Consider the following 19,688-nt stretch of genomic DNA (forward strand, 5'->3'; position numbering starts at 1 on the left):
CAGCTTTACATAATTAGTACTTAATAAAGAACAGAGACAGAGAAGAAAGAAGGAATAACATGAAGCGTCAAAGACCCCCGTGAGCAAGCCAATGGCGACAGTGGCAAGGAAAAACTCCCTCAGAGCTGGAGGAAGAAACCTTGGGAGGAACCAACACTCACAAGGGGGACCCATCCTCCTCTGGCCAGACTGTTTTAAACATTAATGATAAAAATTACCAAAGCAGATACAACAGAAAGTTGATAGTGGTGATATTAATAGTGTCAGACAGGCACGAGTCCATCTAGGTTTCAGCACGGCCACCAAACAGGCAGCAGCGGCAGGCGGGTGAGCCATGGGTGGTGGCGGGTTGGGGGGGGACCCGCTGGCCGGACTGGTAGGTGGCAGCTGGTTAGATGCAGGTAGAGGGGACCTCATCTTCCTGCAGATCGGGCTGGGTGGTCATTTACTCAAAGAAGGTAAAGAGAGAAAAGTTAGTTCTAAGAGGAATTTTATGGAGTGCAGAGAATGTTGAGAATCAGCATCTGGGTATGTCTGACGACTCCGGCAGGTCTGATTATCACAGCATAATTAAAAGGAGAGAGCCAGAAGGTAACACGGACACGGGCGTACCCTGAGAACACCAGCATCTATCTGCTCCACCGTCAACAAACCTGAGTGATCGCGTGTAAGCAGCGAGACGACAGCTCCAGCATCTCAGTGTACTACAATTCCCTGGGTCCGCGAACCCCTGGACCTGCAGCCCTTATCTAAGAAACATTAATTACCAAAAGCTAAACTAAACATATAAGTTTTCAGCTTAGATTTAAAGATTGAGACTGTGTCTGAGTCCCGAACATTATCTGGAAGGTTATTCCAGAGCTGGGGGGCTTTATAAGAAAAGGCTCTTCCCCCTGCTGAGGTTTTCTGAATTTTGGGAACGAGTAAGAGGCCAGCACCCTGAGATCTAAGTAGTCTTGATGGTTCGTAATATACTATAAGATCCTGCAGGTACTCAGGAGCGAGGCCATGTAGGGCTTTATATGTTAATAAAAGAATTTTGTATTCGATACGGAATTTAACTGGGAGCCAATGAAGTGCTGATAGAACTGGACTGATATGGTCACATTTTCTAGTTTTAGTAAGGACCCTGGCTGCAGCATTTTGCACCAGCTGAAGTTTATTGAGGTTCCTGCTGGAACAACCTGACAGTAATGCGTTACAATAATCTAGCCTTGAGGTAATAAAAGCATGTACTAGCTTTTCTGCGTCTTGTAGTGATAAGGAGTTTCTTAGTTTGGAGATGTTCCTAAGCTGCATAAAGGCTGTTCTACTAATATTAGCTATATGTTGCTCAAATGATGAATCTGAGTCGAATGTGACGCCAAGATTTTTAGCTGCTAAACCAGGAATGATGGAAGAATTAGCCAAGTCTAACATTAAGTCTGATAGTTTATTTCTAGAGTCTTTTGGACCTAAAAGGAGAACTTCGGTTTTGTCACTGTTGAGGAGAAGGAAGTTATGTGACATCCAGAGTTTTATATCCTTTACACAGTCCTCCATTTTCTGTAATCTAAATTTATCGTCAGGTTTGGCTGATATATAGAGCTGTGTGTCATCTGCATAGAAATGGAAATTAACGCCATGTCTGCTTATAACTGAGCCCAGTGGTAACATGTATAATGTAAATAATAGTGGTCCTAAAATTGAGCCTTGTGGAACTCCATATCTTACTTCTGCGTAGTTTGAAGATAAATCTTTTATCTTTACAAATTGGAAGCATCCCGTTAGATATGATTGGAACCATGATAGGGCTGTCCCTGTGATTCCAACCATTTTCTCTAATCTTTCTAGTAATATAGAATGATCTATTGTATCAAAGGCTGCACTAAGGTCTAGTAGGACTAATAAAGATACGTAGCCTTGATCAGAGGCAAGAAGGAGATCATTCGTAATCTTCACTAGGGCTGTCTCTGTGCTGTGATTGAGTCTAAATCCAGACTGGAATTTCTCATACATGTCATTCTTACTCAGGTATAAGCAGAGTTGTTGGGCCACAGCTTTTTCTAATATCTTAGATACGAATGTTAAGTTTGAGATTAATTCATTTTTAGTTTGTGTGTTAAGCTTATTTATTTATTATTTTAAATAAAGGGGCTTTTTATTGAGTACAAGTACACAGCGGAGCAAAAGGACACTTCTCCAGGATTATGATGAATTATTATATTTAATAATGATATTATACTGTATAAATACATGTATATATTATACTGCATACATGTGTATATATACAGTACCCTCCACAATTATTACAAGCGGTACTGGGACTTTAACTGGGACTTCAAGTGGGACTGTGTGCTTTGGTCAGATGAGACGACAGTACTGTGCCTCATCATCAACGAAGAACTATGAGACAGCATACAGAGAGGAGGCGCAGCGGCTAATGTGCTGGAGCAGATCCAACAACCTGTCTGATACTGAATGTTGACAAAACTAAAGAGATGGTTGTTGACTTCAGAAAAGTGTGAGGCGACCACACCCCCCTGAACATCAATGGCTCTGTTGTGGAAATCGTCCAGAGCACAAAGTTTCTCTGCGTCCACATCACAGAGAACCTCACGTGGTCCCTCAACACCAGCTCCATAGCCAAGAAAGCCCAGCAGCGCCTCTACTTACTGTAGAGACTAAGGAAAGCTCATCTTCCTCCTCCAATCATCACCATGTTCTACAGAGGGACTGTGGAGAGCATCCTGAGCGCCTGGTTTGGGAATTGCAATGCCTCAGACCGCAAGACCCTACAGCGAACAGTGAGGACAGCTGAGGAGATCATAGGGGTCTCTCTCCCCTCTGTCTCTATTTTTTTAATTAATGTTTAAAATCTTTTTTTTAGCATTTATTTCTCACACTCCAGTCCCTCTCATTTCCCTATCTATACAAGCACTGATATATCTACAAAACCTTCCTCTTACTCAGTCAACACTTAAACCACCATTTTTCTTACTTCATGCTGTCAGTCTTTTTAACAGTTTGGCAGCCTGTCACTCTTACTATGAACTGTACCTACAGTCTGCAATTGTCCAGTAGAGGGCGCCACATCTCTGATGAATGAAGCTCCACACAGCTCCAGTCCTGGAGCACTGCACTGCACTGGTGCTGTGCTGGTGGAAATGAAGGAAAACATGTACACAGTGGTCTAATGTGTATTTAAGGACACAGGTATGGTGTGAAAAATCAAATCAAATGTATTTGTATAGAGCTTATTACAACTGGCATTTTCAGATATTGATATTTATTGATTTAAAAGTTGGCTTTAAAAGTTAGCTGTTCCGCTTCATGATCCATTTCATGATGTAATGTAATTATATACTGTTTGAAATCAAAGTGAATGTACATAATGTACTAATAAACATAACATTTACACTAAAAACTGAATAAAAAATTGTGAAAAGTTTACAGTTCCCTCCCCAGTTCCCAGTTCACGAGTGAGCTAAAATCATTGTTTTTGTGATGTCAGTAAAACAAGCACACCAACTCAAATATCCACCTATTCAGCCTAGCAGTTCATGCTATCTATATTGTCATAATATAGATATAAATTCAAGATATGTACAAAATAGGTCTCATGTTAGTGTATATGTATAATTAATATACTGTATATAGTCGGCTTCTTCATAGAAGGTCTTGGCAGAGACGACCAGCACAGTGCATTCTGTTTGCATTGTGGTTCTCTGAAACTGTCTTTGAGAAATGTGATGTGAATTAGTGTAGCCTAGTGAGTGATACCACCACTACCATTGCCATAAGAGAACTGTAAGAGTTCCTGAAGCACCTCAGCAAGAAATCAAGGCCATCGCTAAATATCTATGGATATTTACTGGGGGGCATATTTCCCTATTAGAAACAAATGTGTGTTTTTGATGAATTAATAGCAACTTTAATAACTTTCAGGCTCATTGTGACACTTGCTACTTCTCAAAGAAATGTGATGTAGAGGATCTGAGGGATATTAAAATGCATCAACCTTTTCACTGACATGATGAAACACTAATAATGAAGAGAAAGATTATAGTTGATTTGATCTATGTTTATTTATGTGGGAGGGTTTTAGAACAGCCTAAACCCTTATCAGATGCCCTCACCACTGCAACTGGCTCCTCTCAGCGCAAAGGAGTAGCAGGAGGGAGCATACTGACCTTACCTCAGACCTCACTACCATGGCCTCAAACCTCAGACCTCATTACCATGGCCTCAGGAGATGTTGATTCTCATACTGATTGCTTCACACTTGCACACTTGCTGCAATGAAGGAGTCCAAAGCCAACAAGCTTGACTTCGTGCCAAACCAGGAGTACAAGGACCACACAGTTTGCATCAGCTGGCACCCCATAGTCCCAGAGCTCCTCCCACAAGATCTCAGGGTACACAATCACAAGCCTTCTCCAAGTCCACAAAACATCTGCAGTCTAGAGGGGCGAACTCCTGTGTCGCCTCAACGATCTAGGAGAAGGTGAAGAGCTGGTTCACCACCGGATCTACTCTTAAAAAGCTGACCTTATCATTCATTTTTCAAAGTGCATGTGCCTAACAAAAGCACTGCACACTTACCATTCCTCCTAATTCAACCTGTCAATGAGTTTGCAAAGCCTTTGTGAGTGTGGTAATGTCTGTAGAGTGGGATTAGTAATATCTGAGAAGATAGGGGTGTCACCAACTACCTATTACATACCTTTGAATGAAGTACTTCTCATTACATATAAAGCTCGGCGTGATCTGGCCCCAAATTCCCTGGCTGACCTCCTCCATTCATCTGCTCAGTCTCGAACCTACAATCAGCTAATTTAGGCCTTCTCCTAGTTCTGATGTTCAGATAGAGCTTTATGGGTGGTTGGTCATTAAAAAAGTTTCCCTACAATTAGATGTTTCACAGCAAACCATTTTGAATAACCCTGAACACCTGAACCACGGAATAATTATGCAGAACTTTAGAAAAGTCTCTGGCCTTCTCTGTTGTTTTAAAGAAATAAAAAATTTAAATATAAAATATGCTATTTACTTTGGCAAGAAAAAATATGTAAACCTTTTGGAATTTGATGGTGTTCTGCATTAATATGTCATTAATTGTGATCTGATCCTCATCTAAGTTAAGCATATTTTACAAATGTGTATAAAATAATAAATTAAAAAAATATATGATCTTGGGGGTTTATTGAGTGGTAGTGGAAAAAGTAAGTGAAGTCTTGGAATTAAAAGCTGGTTGACCCCCCTTGGCAGCAATAGCTATAACCAGGTGCTTCCTGTAGCTGTGAATCAGACCTGCACATCGTTCAGGAGGAATTTTAGCCCATTCTTTCTGGCAGAACTGCCTTAGCTCTATTATGTTTTCTGGACGCCTCATGTGTACGGCTCTCTTTAAGTCTGTCCATAGCATTTCTCTAGGGTTGAGATCTGGGCTCCAAAAGGTGGATTTTGTTCTTCATAAGCCATTCTGTTGTGGACATGCTCCGGTGTTTGGGGTCATTGTCCAGTTGCATAGCCCAACTTCTGCAGAGTTTCAGCTGACATACAGAAACTCAGCCACATTATCCTTCCTTTGAACTATTGTAAGCCTGCCAGTCCCTGATGCAGCAAAGCAGGCACAATTTATGATGTTCCCTCTACCATAGTTTACGGTTGGGAGGATATTTTCATTTTCATATATATATAGATGTTTTATTTGATTTATATCTGTGTTATACAATGAGAAAATACATAGACTTTTCTAAATTCTTATATGTAAATATGTAAATATATATATTTGTATATATATCTTCTCATGAAGAAAACTGCCTTAGTTCCACAGCAACAGCATTTTTATTTTTAGACACCTAAACTAAACCCACCTACTGGGAGAGATAAGCTGACTTTATATACAAAAAAAGTTTTAGTGCTTTGCTTTAAGTGGAGACAATAAAGCCACAGTAACCTTTCAGTGATGAGGATGGTGTTTTTTTCTCAAAAGCCGGACGATTCAACCTGGAAAAGTTCAGCTGCTATTAGAGCTATTCCTATCAAATGATGGAGCTGCTGTCACATAAAAAAGAGTAGGGAGACTATTTTAAAGGGAGTGAGATAGAGGAGGGAAGGCTGGAAGACTAGAAAGAGGGAGAGCGGGACTAACAGAAAGAGAGAGAGGGATAGAGAGAGTGAGAGAATGGACTAAACTGATATTTCAGCCCATCCAGGTGCATCCATTCATATTAAGTCATTTCCTGTTTAAAGCCTTTTAAAAGTGTAGCGTTTGCGTTAGCTCATGTATTTTTAACAGTTACCCATGTCTCCATCTATCTTTTATACTCTTATTCTCTTTTTGGCCTTCCACTCTGCCCTATAGCCCTGCTATCTCATGTGTATTCAGTGCTATACTAAACACAACTGCACCAAAAATGCATCTTTATGCTCCACTGACACAGTTTGGATTGAGGTAATGCACCTATGTCTGTTGCCATACCCATTAAAAGTTTCATTCATAACAGCAGAAGAGCTGTAAAGGACCTGAATGAAATCCAAAACAACTTACCATGGTGTTTAAAGCTGCTGTTAAACCAGATTCCCCAGGTAAATGGTGCACATATACCCATCCATCCACATATAGTAAAATAAATCAGAATTTAGCGAACCATGCAGTCTTCTCCCAGGTGATGGACAGGGGTTACCATGGACACTTTGACTGGTCTGTGTGTGGTCTGTGTGTAACCAGCTGATTCAGCAAATACTTTTAAAAGTATTCACCCATTGGATGTTTTTCCCTTTTTATAGACTTCAGATTGAAGTCATTTTAAATAAATAAAAATAATATTTAGGTAATATTATCATATATGTCATAAAATAATGTCAAATAAATGGCATAAATATTTACCTTTACATTTACTGACCTAATTCAGCAGAGATCCAGGCACTTGGTGTTAGGAATCTCACAATTAGTAAAACAGAGATCACCTGAGTGCAGTGAATGTGTCTCAAGTGATTGCAGTATAAAGACACCCGTCCAGAAGGTCCAGTCACTTGTTAATCAGGCCTGCTTAACCCGGCTACAAATACACCATAAAGACAAAATAACACTCCACACAGCTCAGAGAAAAGCTTATTGAAGAGTATAAGTCCAAAGATGGATACAGTTCAGTTAAATCCAACCTTAAGAAATGGAAGGAATATGGTACATGTGTAAATCTGCCTAGAGCAGGCAAGAGGGGTCGTGCAAGAAGGGGACTAGTGAAAGAGGCCCCCAAGACACCTATGGCTTCTTTGAAGGAGTTAAAAACTTTAGCAGCTGAGACAGGAGAGACTCTATGACATATGACAGTTGTTGTCCAGGTTCTTCATCAGTCTAAGCTTAACTGGAAAAAAGCAAAGACAATTCAGTCTCCACTACAGTTCACCCAAAGACATGTGGGAGACATCTTTGGTGTGATGAGACCAAAATGGAGCTTTTGGGCCATCAGCCTAGACACTATATTTGGTAGATAGTGGCAGTATTAGTTTAACTCCTTGAGAGTAGTCCTAAGTGTCTACTCTACCGTCTCTACTTCTGTCTCTCTCAGCTTGTCCAAAAGGTGTGTCCTTTAGGGGTGGCTCAAAGCGTGAATTATACTTCCTGACTGTAGGGGGAGCCCATGAGCAAGAAATATCAATAATTACCAAGACCAATTCATTCTCACATAATGCTGCTTTAAGTACCAACCACCTCATTGTTTAATTAAACCACTTAACCCACATGGGCTGATTCATTAATTCTATAATAGTTATTTAATCATTTGTAGAACATTGTGTTAGTAACAGTTTTAGTAATTCTTTTTTATTCATATTGACTCTTTGCTCCTTTTGTTGATCAGATTCAGCTGTCACAGAAGATACATCACTCTAAATTGAAGAGGTTTGATTGACCCTGGGAGAGCGGTTTTGGGTCATTTTTGGTCACAAGGGTTGCTTTCTGGCAATAAGGGATCCACATGATATGCTCAGCATCCATACGCTCAGTCTTTTCTTGTTGGTGTGAGGCTGTTAGAAGTTATGGACTAGAGTAGAGTCAAAAGGCAAGAATTCGTCTTTGTCTACATCCAGCCATTAGCTTCCTGAGACATAAATCACGACACACAGCTCCATTTCTCTCACGTCCCACATTTTTTCTAAAGTCATTTATAGACTTTAATCACAAATAATGGATTAGCACTTCATGTAATGGTACGGCTGTAGGAATATGCGATTAGCGGAGAAAATTCTCCGGAAATCTAACACGGAAACCCTGAAAATGGGCTTAATAAGGCAGGCATTAAGCTCTGTGTTGTTGAAGTTGAAAGCCTGAAAAAGCCCTGCTCACTTTCTGTACTTCCTGCAGGAATTTATGTCCAAACACATTAGGAAAGTGTTTGATCACACAAATCCATTTAAGAGTGAATGTCTTACAGAGGGGAAAACTTGCATAAAAGACAGACAGGTCAAATTAATCTGTTTCGAAGTCTCTTTCTGATTTTCATTTTGACCCCAAAGCTTAGGAATAACGTCGGTGTCAAAATGCCATTCGGCCAAAGCTGACCTGATTACAAGTGAATGAATACAGCCACTTTTTCCATCCTTTTGACAACAGCAGTGTGATTTTCTCATCATTATTCACAGTGAGAGAGACCTTCATGTGTACCTCCAATCATAGGTAATAAGACCACATGTCAAGGGTTCTCAGACCATTCCTCCATACAATTCAGAGGTCTATGCTTGAGGACTCTCCTCTTTAGCTCATCTCACAGGTTTTCTGTAGGATTTCATTCAGGGGAATAGAGTGACCATGTCAGATCCTTGATTCTGTGGTCAGTGAAGCCCTTTTTCATGATTTTGATCATTGGGCTGCTGGGAGGGCCACTAAGGTTCAGTACAAGCTTCCTGGCTGAGGCAGTTAGGTTTTGATTTAATACTTTGAGTACTTCTAGTTCAAATGTAGGTTAATTAAATTAAAATATGTTTGTAAATGTTTATAAGGGTATTAAAAGCAACTACTAAATTTACTTCATGCACACTTGAAATCTCACATAAAACTAATAAGTGCCGTTTCTAAAGGCAACGCAGAATGGTTGCGCAGCTAAAGTGGATTCCACTTCCAGGTAGTTACTATGCTGTTGCTACATGGTTCCAGGTCGTTTCCATGATGTGGTAGTTGGCTGCTGTGCTGTTTATAAATGGTTGCTAGGTTGTTGCTCTGGTGTTGCAAGGGGGTTACTATGGTATCCCAGGTGTTTGCTATGATGTTCCTAGATGGTCGCTCGGTGGTTTCTACGATGTTGCTATGCAGCGGCGAAGGTGTTGCTAGGGGATTGATAAGGTTTTACTAAAGTATACCTGTACAGCTGTTGGTTATTTTGTTTTGCTTTGCTAAGCAATTGCTAAGGGGGTGCAATGGTAGAAGTAATGGTTGCTAGAAGGTTGCTAAGATATATCTGTTGGTTTGCTAGGTGGTTGCTAAGGGGTTTTTATGGTATAGGGGATGTTGCTAAGCTGTTGTTAGGTGGTTGCTAAGATGTTGCTGGCAGCTGATACAGTGTTGCTAGGTGGTTGCTAAAGGGTTGCTAGGCTATAGGTGTTGATTGTTAAAACTTTGAAAGCTAAAAGAGCAAGTTGCCGCTTTCTCTGCTGCTGAGTGTGGCTGCATGTTGGCTGAATGCTATAGTGACTCATTCACTAATGCAGAACTATGCCATCAGCATTTAACAAGATGGTAACTGTTAATATGTTAATTAGGTAAAGCCTGACGGAGGTCTTCAAATCTGGACCTTGAATCCAATTTCCAGTCCTGGACTTAGAGGGTATGCATTGACGTCACATTCCCGCCGGTACACGCTCCCTGAGGCGATTATTAGGGAAAACGGCCAAAGACAGAACGAAACAATCAATTATCTGCTCAAGTTAAAGGTAGCTGGACTCAACAGCAATTCCTCCATTACCAAAGAACCAATGGACCATGGACATAGTCTCAAATGAGTCTCAAATCACACCCGTGTAGAGGATGAGATCTCATATCTGAGAGCACAAAGTCGAGTCTCAGGCACATTTAGTAGAGGTTTGCTAGCTTTAATTTAGCATGTCGCCGATTGGATTGGCTGTATGTAATATTTTAAAATATTTGATGTGTATTTTTAGTACATTTCTAATACACTCAGCACAAAATACTAATGCAGTTGTAGGTAAGGGATTATATGTGTTTTAATTTCATTTTAGGTTTATGTACAATATGAATTGATATACATGTGCAGTAGTGTGCTTAAAGTCTACCTAAGTATACTTAAAATATAATTAAATAATTGAATAGCTCTAAAAGAACCACTTTAACACTCTTTAAATGGCCAATTGTGGTTTGATAGATGTTCTGGCTCCAAGATCTAATTAATTTCCATAGGATTCCCAAGCTGTGATCCATGGAGATTCTTTGGCTATTAGAAGTATCCTCCTCTGTGTGCATGGGGTCAAGTTAGACACACATCCTCTTCCCAGCCGTTTCCAGTTAGATTCTTAACCTCCCCAGTTTAAACCTCTCAATTATTGCACATATATTCTTTAGCTTGTAGCCATTTCCTGAGCTGTGCAACACAACAACCTTTCATGCATCACTGCTAAAAAGACTGGTCTTTCTCATAGTAATGGACAACTAAATCTGATTCTGAACCATTCTGAATGTTATCTTCTCTGGCAGTTTTTAGAAACAGGAAGGAACCCAGACATGATGAAAGAACACCTTCCTTCTTAAGCACACCTGATTCAATTCACTTGTTAATTACAAGGTTTAGTTAGTAGCTGCGTCCCAAGGCCTAGGCTGCAGCCAAGGTAGGCTATAGCTGTCATGGATATATAATAATCAATGTTTCTTAATGCTTTTCACCACTGCACCTAATGTTATGGTTCATCAGTGTAAAGTACAGTGCTTATTTCACTCAACATCAGCACATCAGATTTAACATGGTTAGTATTAATGTTTGTACAGTACTGTACTTCATACTGTACAACAGTGTTTGTTTCATACACAGTGCATTTGTTTAGCTTCTAATGAAAAATTCAAGTACGTCATCACCCTCATCTAACATGAGCAGAAGCATGCAATATTTATTCAACAGCACGTTGACATGTCCCCATGTGGTTCTCAGTTATAGGAAGGTGCCAGCCCTGCATGTCTCTGTGTGTGTTTTTAACAGCAGACTTTGGTTCGCATTTGGAGTTCTGCCCGGAGCTGTCAGTAACTAGAAGTGTCTGCCTGAAGGCTGATGTCAGCTAGTCTGCGCTGAAGGCACTATGGCTGGATGCTGCTACAGAGGCCGCCCATGGTATTTTAGATAAACCCATTGATTTATTGATTTTTCTCTTTCATTCTGGGACTTCAGGTGTTTAATGCATTGTGGCAGGAGGTGCTTTAAAGAAAGTGAGTGTGTCCTCTACTGCAGAGCGACAAACCACTTCCACCCACATTCACTAAAGCCCCATTCACTTCCCCATACATTTTCCACCTATTACCACTATAAACCTACCCACTTTCCACTGGCCTTGCTAGATATTCATACATTACTTGACTCCTCAGTTATAAGCAGTCTGGATGCTGTGTCTTTAAGGCCATTTTCACACTTGATACTGGGCTTGTTTTTTTTTGTTTTTGGGGGGGGGGGGGTCATAATTATCAATTGCTCAAAAAACGTCACTTTTCTGCAAAATAGTAGGACCTAAGGTAATCCGCAGTTGATAGCTTGCACACCTGCAGTGGATTGCACCAGAGACCTCAGACCACTGGTTTCAGGAGGACCAGAGATCGGTGCTCTGGACCGTTCACAGGCTCAAAAACAGCTTTTACACTCTCAGGGCAAGCGGACATGGGTCTGAAAAAAAAGCTCTAGTGTAAAAGCGCCCTAAGACTTGTATATGTACAGTCAGTCTTTCTCTTGCCTCATTCAAAAAACAGTCTTGGCAAAAGGTGCAGTAGCAACACTACTTATCACTTCAACATGAATGGGAGTGCTGTAAACTGAATGAGTGCTCATATATAAATGTTTTCATGGAATTACAACAATGATAAAGTCACAACAGACTGTTTTGGAGCATAGCTTTAAAACATGGACTGGAGTGGGAACTTTTCTTTTTCTTTACTTTTTTTTAAGATGGACAGTTCAGGTTTCTAACATGTGGTCCCTCTAACAATCAACCAAACTCATTATAAGCATAATGCGGGTATATGCAGAGGTGTACTTCCATTCACTGTACACTTTATGACCACCTACCATACAGATCCACTATGTGGGTTTGCAGTTACAGACTGTAGCCCATCTGTTGCTGCACAATTCATCATCCCCCCCTCTCCCCCATTCATCATTGCTCAGTCTTTGACTACAGGACCTCTGTTTACCAGAACCTAATATCACACTGGAATGTGTAATAGGGGGAGGGAGTGTGTGGAGGGTGAGAGTGTGTACAATGTGGAGTGAGAGTGTTTGTGAGGGTGGGCAAGTGTCAGGGTGATAACGAGTTGTCACTGACAGTGTGTGATTAACGGTTGTGTATGATAGTGTGTGTGTTTGTGGGGAAGTAGAGCATGCATGGTGGTATGGGTGTATGCGATGGGTTGTGCAGTGTGTGTGAAGTGGTAGATGGTCTTTTTAATGGATATAAGGATATGGACATTAGATTGTGAGCCTAAAATTAGAAGCAGGTGCAGGACATCTTTGAGGGGGTTTTGGAGGACCCTGTCTTATTTCAAACTCAGACTTTTTCCTTGGTTTGCTCGTGATTATTAAAGTGTGTATTATTACCATGGTGAGAACCAAAGAACTCTCTGAAGCCATTAGAAATCAGCCACTCCACTGTCCGTAAAATAATTTACAAGTAAAACCGAAGCCAACATGTCCAGATCAGGCCGTCCTAGCTTGTTGAGTCCTACAGCAGACCACAAGATGTATTAAGACGTCTCCTACAATCCTAAAATGTCATCACAGGTCTTACAGGCAGCTCTTGCCACAGATGATGTCAAAGTACAGCATTTACATCCAGAAAGAGACTGCACACATTTGATTTTCATGGGAGGTGTGCAAGGAGGAAACCCTACCGTCAAAAAAAAAAAAAAAAACATCAGAGCAAGAGTAACGTTTGCCAGAGAACGCCTAGGCAAAGACCAGGACTTCTGGAACAGTGTGCTTTGGGCAGATGGATACAAAGTTGAATTATTTGGGCATGGAAGACATATTTGGCACAAAACCAAAACAAAAACATTTTAACAAATGTGACCATCTGTTGAAAAACAATGCTCAGCACAAGCTGAAGTGGAGGTGGACCATGCAGCATGACAATGACCCAATAGCATGAATCCCAGCTCAATAGAAAGATTTTAAGAGTTCTGGAAAGACCAAGTCAAAGTCATGATCTTAATCCTACTGAGATGTTGTAGAATGAATTAAAACTGAAAATATGTATTTTTACATGACTGTAATTTGACTTAGGTAATTATTTATTGACTTGGAATTAAGTATTTTCATATTGGCTTTCATTGAAAGGTTTTTACCTTTTTCTGTATAGTTGTCATTTTGAAGATGCTCTAGTTAATCAATCACATGTACTTTGCTGCACATTGTTATTATTATTGACTATAAGGCTTAAGTGAACAGTTACTTTCTAGTAGTCAAAGTTTACAGTGCAGAGGTAATAAGACGTTGACAAAGTTCTTCTTCCTCTTCGGCTTGAATACACTCACACTAAGCAGAAGTTTGCCTGCAGAAGCATTCTGTTGAGTGGAGATTAAAGAGCCAACAAAAGCAGCAGGAATCAGAACAGTCCACAGCTCCATCCTTCACTACTCATTTAACATTTACGAGCCTAAGTGCGGCAAGGAGGAGAAAGTGGGAGATAGAGATGGTACAGTAAGCTCACGTGTGTATGAAATCAGAGGTTTCACTGTTCTATTCCTGTACACAGCTGTTACAAGCCACAGTGACTCACAAATGCTGTCAGACATTTTCACATTGTTAAGTTTAAAATTTAACAAGGCCTCAGCGTATACATATATTCAAGCCTGTTGGAAACACTTCCAAAGAAGGCTCCTCATGAAGCTGCTTGAGGGACCACCAAAGGGTGTGATTTGTTATGCAGATTATTTGCTGAACTACAAAAGCTTGTTAAAATTGCCAATTTGATCAACTAAGATTTCAATTTAAGCAGAAAAGGACAGAGACCACTTTTCATTGAAGGTAAAAAAAACAAGATGACTAACGGGTGTGTGGAGGAACTTGGAAACATGAAAATAGATTTTTTTAGGGAAAAGGGTGGAAATATTTATCTTTGGATACTGTGGTTAAGTTTAGGGTTCGGGTTAGGTTAGGGTTAGTATGGTTATGTTGGAGTAGTATAATTAGGATTAGTGGTTAATTTAGAACTTAATTTAAAACTTAGATTTATGGTTAGTATAGTTAGGATTAGGGTTAGGTTTAGGGTTAGTACAGTTAGGATTAGGGTTGGTATGGTTAGGGTTAAACTTCAGGTTTAGGATTAGGGTTAAATTAGGGTTAGATTTAGAGTTAGTATAAATAGTGTTAAAATAGGTTTAGTGTTAGTATGGTTAGGTTTAGATTTAGGGTTAGGTTTAGATTTAGGGTTAGTATAGTTAGAATTAAGGTTAAGTTAGGGTTAGGTTTAGGGTTGGTATAGTTAGGGTTACAGTTAAAGTTAGGGTTAGTATAGTTAGAATTAGGGTTAAGTTCAGGGTTAGTACAGTTATGATTGGGTTGGTATAGTAAGGGTTAAACTTCAGGTATAGTTAGGATTAGAGATAAAGTTAGGGTTCGATTTAGAGTTAGTATAATTATGGTTAAATTAGGTTTAGTGTTAGTATGGTTAGGTTTAGATTTAGGGTTAGGTTTAGATTTAGGGTTAGTATAGTTAGGATTTAGGTTAAGTTAGGGTTAGGTTTAGGGTTAGTATAGTTAGGATTTAGGTTAAGTTAGGGTTAGGTTCAGGGTTAGTATAGTTAGGATTAGGGCTCAGTTAGGGTTAGGTTTAGGGTTAGTATAAGTAGGATTAGGGTTCAGTTAGGGTTAGGCTTAGGGTTAGTATAAGTAGGATTAGGGTTGGTATGGTTAGGGTTAAACCTCAGGTTAGGTTTATGGTTAGTATAGTTAGGGTTAGAGTTAAAGTTAGGGTTAGGTTTAGGGTTAGTATAATTATGATTAGGGTTAAATTAGGTTTAAGGTTAGCATGAGTAGGGTTAAAGTTAGGGTTAGGGTTAAAGTTAGGGTTAGGTTTAGATTTAGGGTTAGTATAGTTAGGATTAGGGTTAAAGTTAGGGTATAAGTATAGGGTTAGTATAATTAGGATTAGGGTTAGGTTAGGTTTAGGGTTAGTATAGTTAGGATTAAGGTTAAAGTTAGCTTTAGGGTCAGTATAGTTAAAAATAGGGTTAAATTGTGATTAGGATTAAGTTTAGGGTTAGTGTAATTAGGATTAGGGTTAAATTTGGGGTATGTTTAGATGTAGCATTAGTCAGTTACAATAATACTAAGATTGTGTGTGTGTGTGTGTGTGTGTGTGTGACAGTGAGGTCATTACAGACATAAACAGTGATTTCATGTTGTTGTGTTTCACACTTGGCAGTTACAGTGAAAGTTGAACTGACACACCCAGCTACATCATGCACTGACACACACACACACACACTCCTCTTGCTCAGTCGTAATCCTCTCTCTCGCTCACACACTCAGCTCAGCGCTGATTGAGGATGTTAATTAATGTAGCTCTGTAAATAGAAAATCATTAAGAGGACTGATGAGTAACAGGAGAAATGGGTAACAAGACAGACATCCCATAATAATCATTCATTTCCGTTTCTCAGACAACAGTTGATGGCATAGCATCAATCCCGGATGTACTTGTGTGTGTGTGTGTGTGTGTGTGTGTGTGTGTTTGGTAAAGCTATAAGGAAAAATAGAAAATCCAGAAGAAGACACAGTTAGTGGCAGCATGTGTCCCTGTTTCTCAGTTCATTAAATGTGTGCTAAACTCTGTGGGCTGTTTCACTCTGAACCAAAACATCTGTGAGAATTGAAATTGCTACCCTGAGACCCAGAACTTACACACATCCCAAACATCCTCCTATCCCCATCTTCACTCATATCCTAGTCTTGACTGCTATAGATTTAAAAACATACTGGTACACACATCTTTGAACTCAAAATCCAATCTCAAAGCAGATCCCAAACTTTCACAGATCCCAAATCATACTCTTCATCTTAACTCATGTCCAAGACATAACTTCTGGCCCAAACATCCTTGTATTCCAATCGTAACTCACAGCCCAATTTTTCATCACATCACATTTCAACAACTCTTTATTACATGATGCAGCCCAGCTCATCCCGCACTCTGTGATAACATAAGAAAAGGGAAGGGCCATCCTCTCACTTTCATTTTTGAAAATAGCTGTGAAAGGCTAGTTAACCGAGGTGTTTGCATTAGTTTACCTGTCATCCTTTTCATAGTAATTTCTACATTATTACTAAACGTCACTTCTTTGTATCACTGAACTTAACCCATTGAAAAACATTTGCAGGCCCATTTTTTTAGTGCTTAACTAAAAAAAGAGTGAGATTGAAAATCAAATATTACTCTGAAATGGTTACATCGAATTTTACTAGGAAAAGGGAGCATAAAGAGGAGCACAGTTTCTACAAGAGGAACTGCAGCACATGCAGTAATCTGCGAACAGCACATCAGCCCTTAAAATACTTGGTGCATAGAGAGAGAGAGAGAAAGAGAGCGAGAGAGAGAGCGAGAGACGGAGAGACCTCTCTCTCCCCGTCCCTCGTCTTCCTCTCTACCGCTCTCGTCCTTTTTCTTTATCGCTCCTTCTCTAAAACACTAAACTCAGTGCTGTGTTGTGAGACTCGCGTCAGAACTTCAAAAGGTTTTAAGACCGGTGATTTCTTGTGGCTGAAATATAAAAACAAGCTGTCAGGTGGAAGCTTATTTTGACTGACTAGGTCTATGAAGGTCTACTGAGAACAGGTTCAGTTTTCTCTCGCGCTTGACGTGCTCTTTGTAGCTCAAGAACGTGCTGCAGAAATCGGAGACAAGTGAGGCGACCCAGACAGTGCTGGAAAATAATAAAAACATGATTATTTCATTTGTCTCTTTCAGGCTCTGTTTGATTCTACTATTAGACCCTCATTCATGCTGTCCACAGGCTGGTACTGTGTATTAACACATACTGCTACATGCTAGTACTGTGTATTACACATAAAGCTACATGCTAGTACTGTGTATTAACACATAATGCTACATGCTGGTACTGTGTATTAACACATACTGCTACATGCTAGTACTGTGTATTACACATAATGCTACATGCTGGTACTGTGTATTACACATAATGCTACATGCTAGTACTGTGTATTAACACATAATGCTACATGCTAGTACTGTGTATTAACACATAATGCTACATGCTGGTACTGTGTATTAACACATAATGCTACATGCTAGTACTGTGTATTACACATAATGCTACATGCTGGTACTGTGTATTTAACACATAATGCTACACGCTAGTACTGTGTATTACACATACTGCTACATGCTAGTACTGTGTATTACACATACTGCTACACGCTAGTACTGTGTATTAACACATAATGCTACATGCTAGTACTGTGTATTAACACATAATGCTACATGCTGGTACTGTGTATTTAACACATAATGCTACACGCTAGTACTGTGTATTACACATACTGCTACATGCTAGTACTGTGTATTACACATACTGCTACACGCTAGTACTGTGTATTAACACATAATGCTACATGCTGGTACTGTGTATTAACACATACTGCTACATGCTAGTACTGTGTATTAACACATACTGCTACATGCTAGTACTGTGTATTACACATAATGCTACATGCTAGTACTGTGTATTACACATAATGCTACATGCTGGTACTGTGTATTTAACACATACTGCTACATGCTAGTACTGTGTATTACACATAATGCTACATGCTAGTACTGTGTATTACACATAATGCTACACGCTAGTACTGTGTATTACACATAATGCTACACGCTAGTACTGTGTATTTAACACATAATGCTACATGCTAGTACTGTGTATTTAACACATACTGCTACATGCTAGTACTGTGTATTAACACATAATGCTACATGCTAGCACTGTGTATTAACACATAATGCTACATGCTAGTACTGTGTATTTAACACATAATGCTACATGCTGGTACTGTGTATTACACATAATGCTACATGCTAGTACTGTGTATTACACATAATGCTACATGCTAGTACTGTGTATTTAACACATAATGCTACATACTGGTACTGTGTATTACACATACTGCTACATGCTAGTACTGTGTATTTAACACATAATGCTACATGCTAGTACTGTGTATTTAACACATAATGCTACTTGCTAGTACTGTGTAGTTAACACATAATGCTACATGCTAGTACTGTGTATTTAACACATAATGCTACTTGCTAGTACTGGGTAGTTAACACATAATGCTACATGCTAGTACTGGGTATTTAACACATAATGCTACTTGCTAGTACTGGGTATTAACACATAATGCTACATGCTAGTACTGTGTATTTAACACATACTGCTACATGCTAGTACTGGGTATTTAACACATAATGCTACATGCTAGTACTGTGTATTTAACACATACTGCTACATGCTAGTACTGTGTATTACACATAATGCTACATGCTAGTACTGTGTATTAACACATAATGCTACATGCTAGTACTGTGTATTACACATAATGCTACATGCTAGTACTGTGTATTAACACATAATGCTACATGCTAGTACTGTGTATTACACATAATGCTACACGCTAGTACTGTGTATTAACACATAATGCTACACGCTAGTACTGTGTATTTAACACATACTGCTACATGCTAGTACTGTGTATTTAACACATAATGCTACATGCTAGTACTGTGTATTTAACACATACTGCTACATGCTAGTACTGTGTATTTAACACATACTGCTACATGCTAGTACTGTGTATTAACACATAATGCTACATGCTAGTACTGGGTATTTAACACATAATGCTACATGCTAGTACTGTGTATTAACACATAATGCTACATGCTAGTACTGGGTAGTTAACACATAATGCTACATGCTAGTACTGTGTATTTAACACATAATGCTACATGCTAGTACTGGGTAGTTAACACATAATGCTACATGCTAGTACTGGGTAGTTAACACATAATGCTACATGCTAGTACTGTGTATTTAACACATAATGCTACATGCTAGTACTGGGTAGTTAACACATAATGCTACATGCTAGTACTGTGCATTTAACACATACTGCTACATGCTAGTACTGTGTATTTAACACATAATGCTACATGCTAGTACTGTGTATTTAACACATACTGCTACATGCTAGTACTGTGTATTACACATAATGCTACATGCTAGTACTGTGTATTTAACACATACTGCTACATGCTAGTACTGTGTATTACACATACTGCTACATGCTAGTACTGTGTATTACACATAATGCTACATGCTAGTACTGTGTATTACACATAATGCTACATGCTAGTACTGTGTATTTAACACATAATGCTACACGCTAGTACTGTGTATTACACATACTGCTACATGCTAG

The sequence above is a fragment of the Salminus brasiliensis genome, chromosome 7, assembly GCF_030463535.1.
Source record: "Salminus brasiliensis chromosome 7, fSalBra1.hap2, whole genome shotgun sequence".
Taxonomy (NCBI): domain Eukaryota; kingdom Metazoa; phylum Chordata; class Actinopteri; order Characiformes; family Bryconidae; genus Salminus; species Salminus brasiliensis.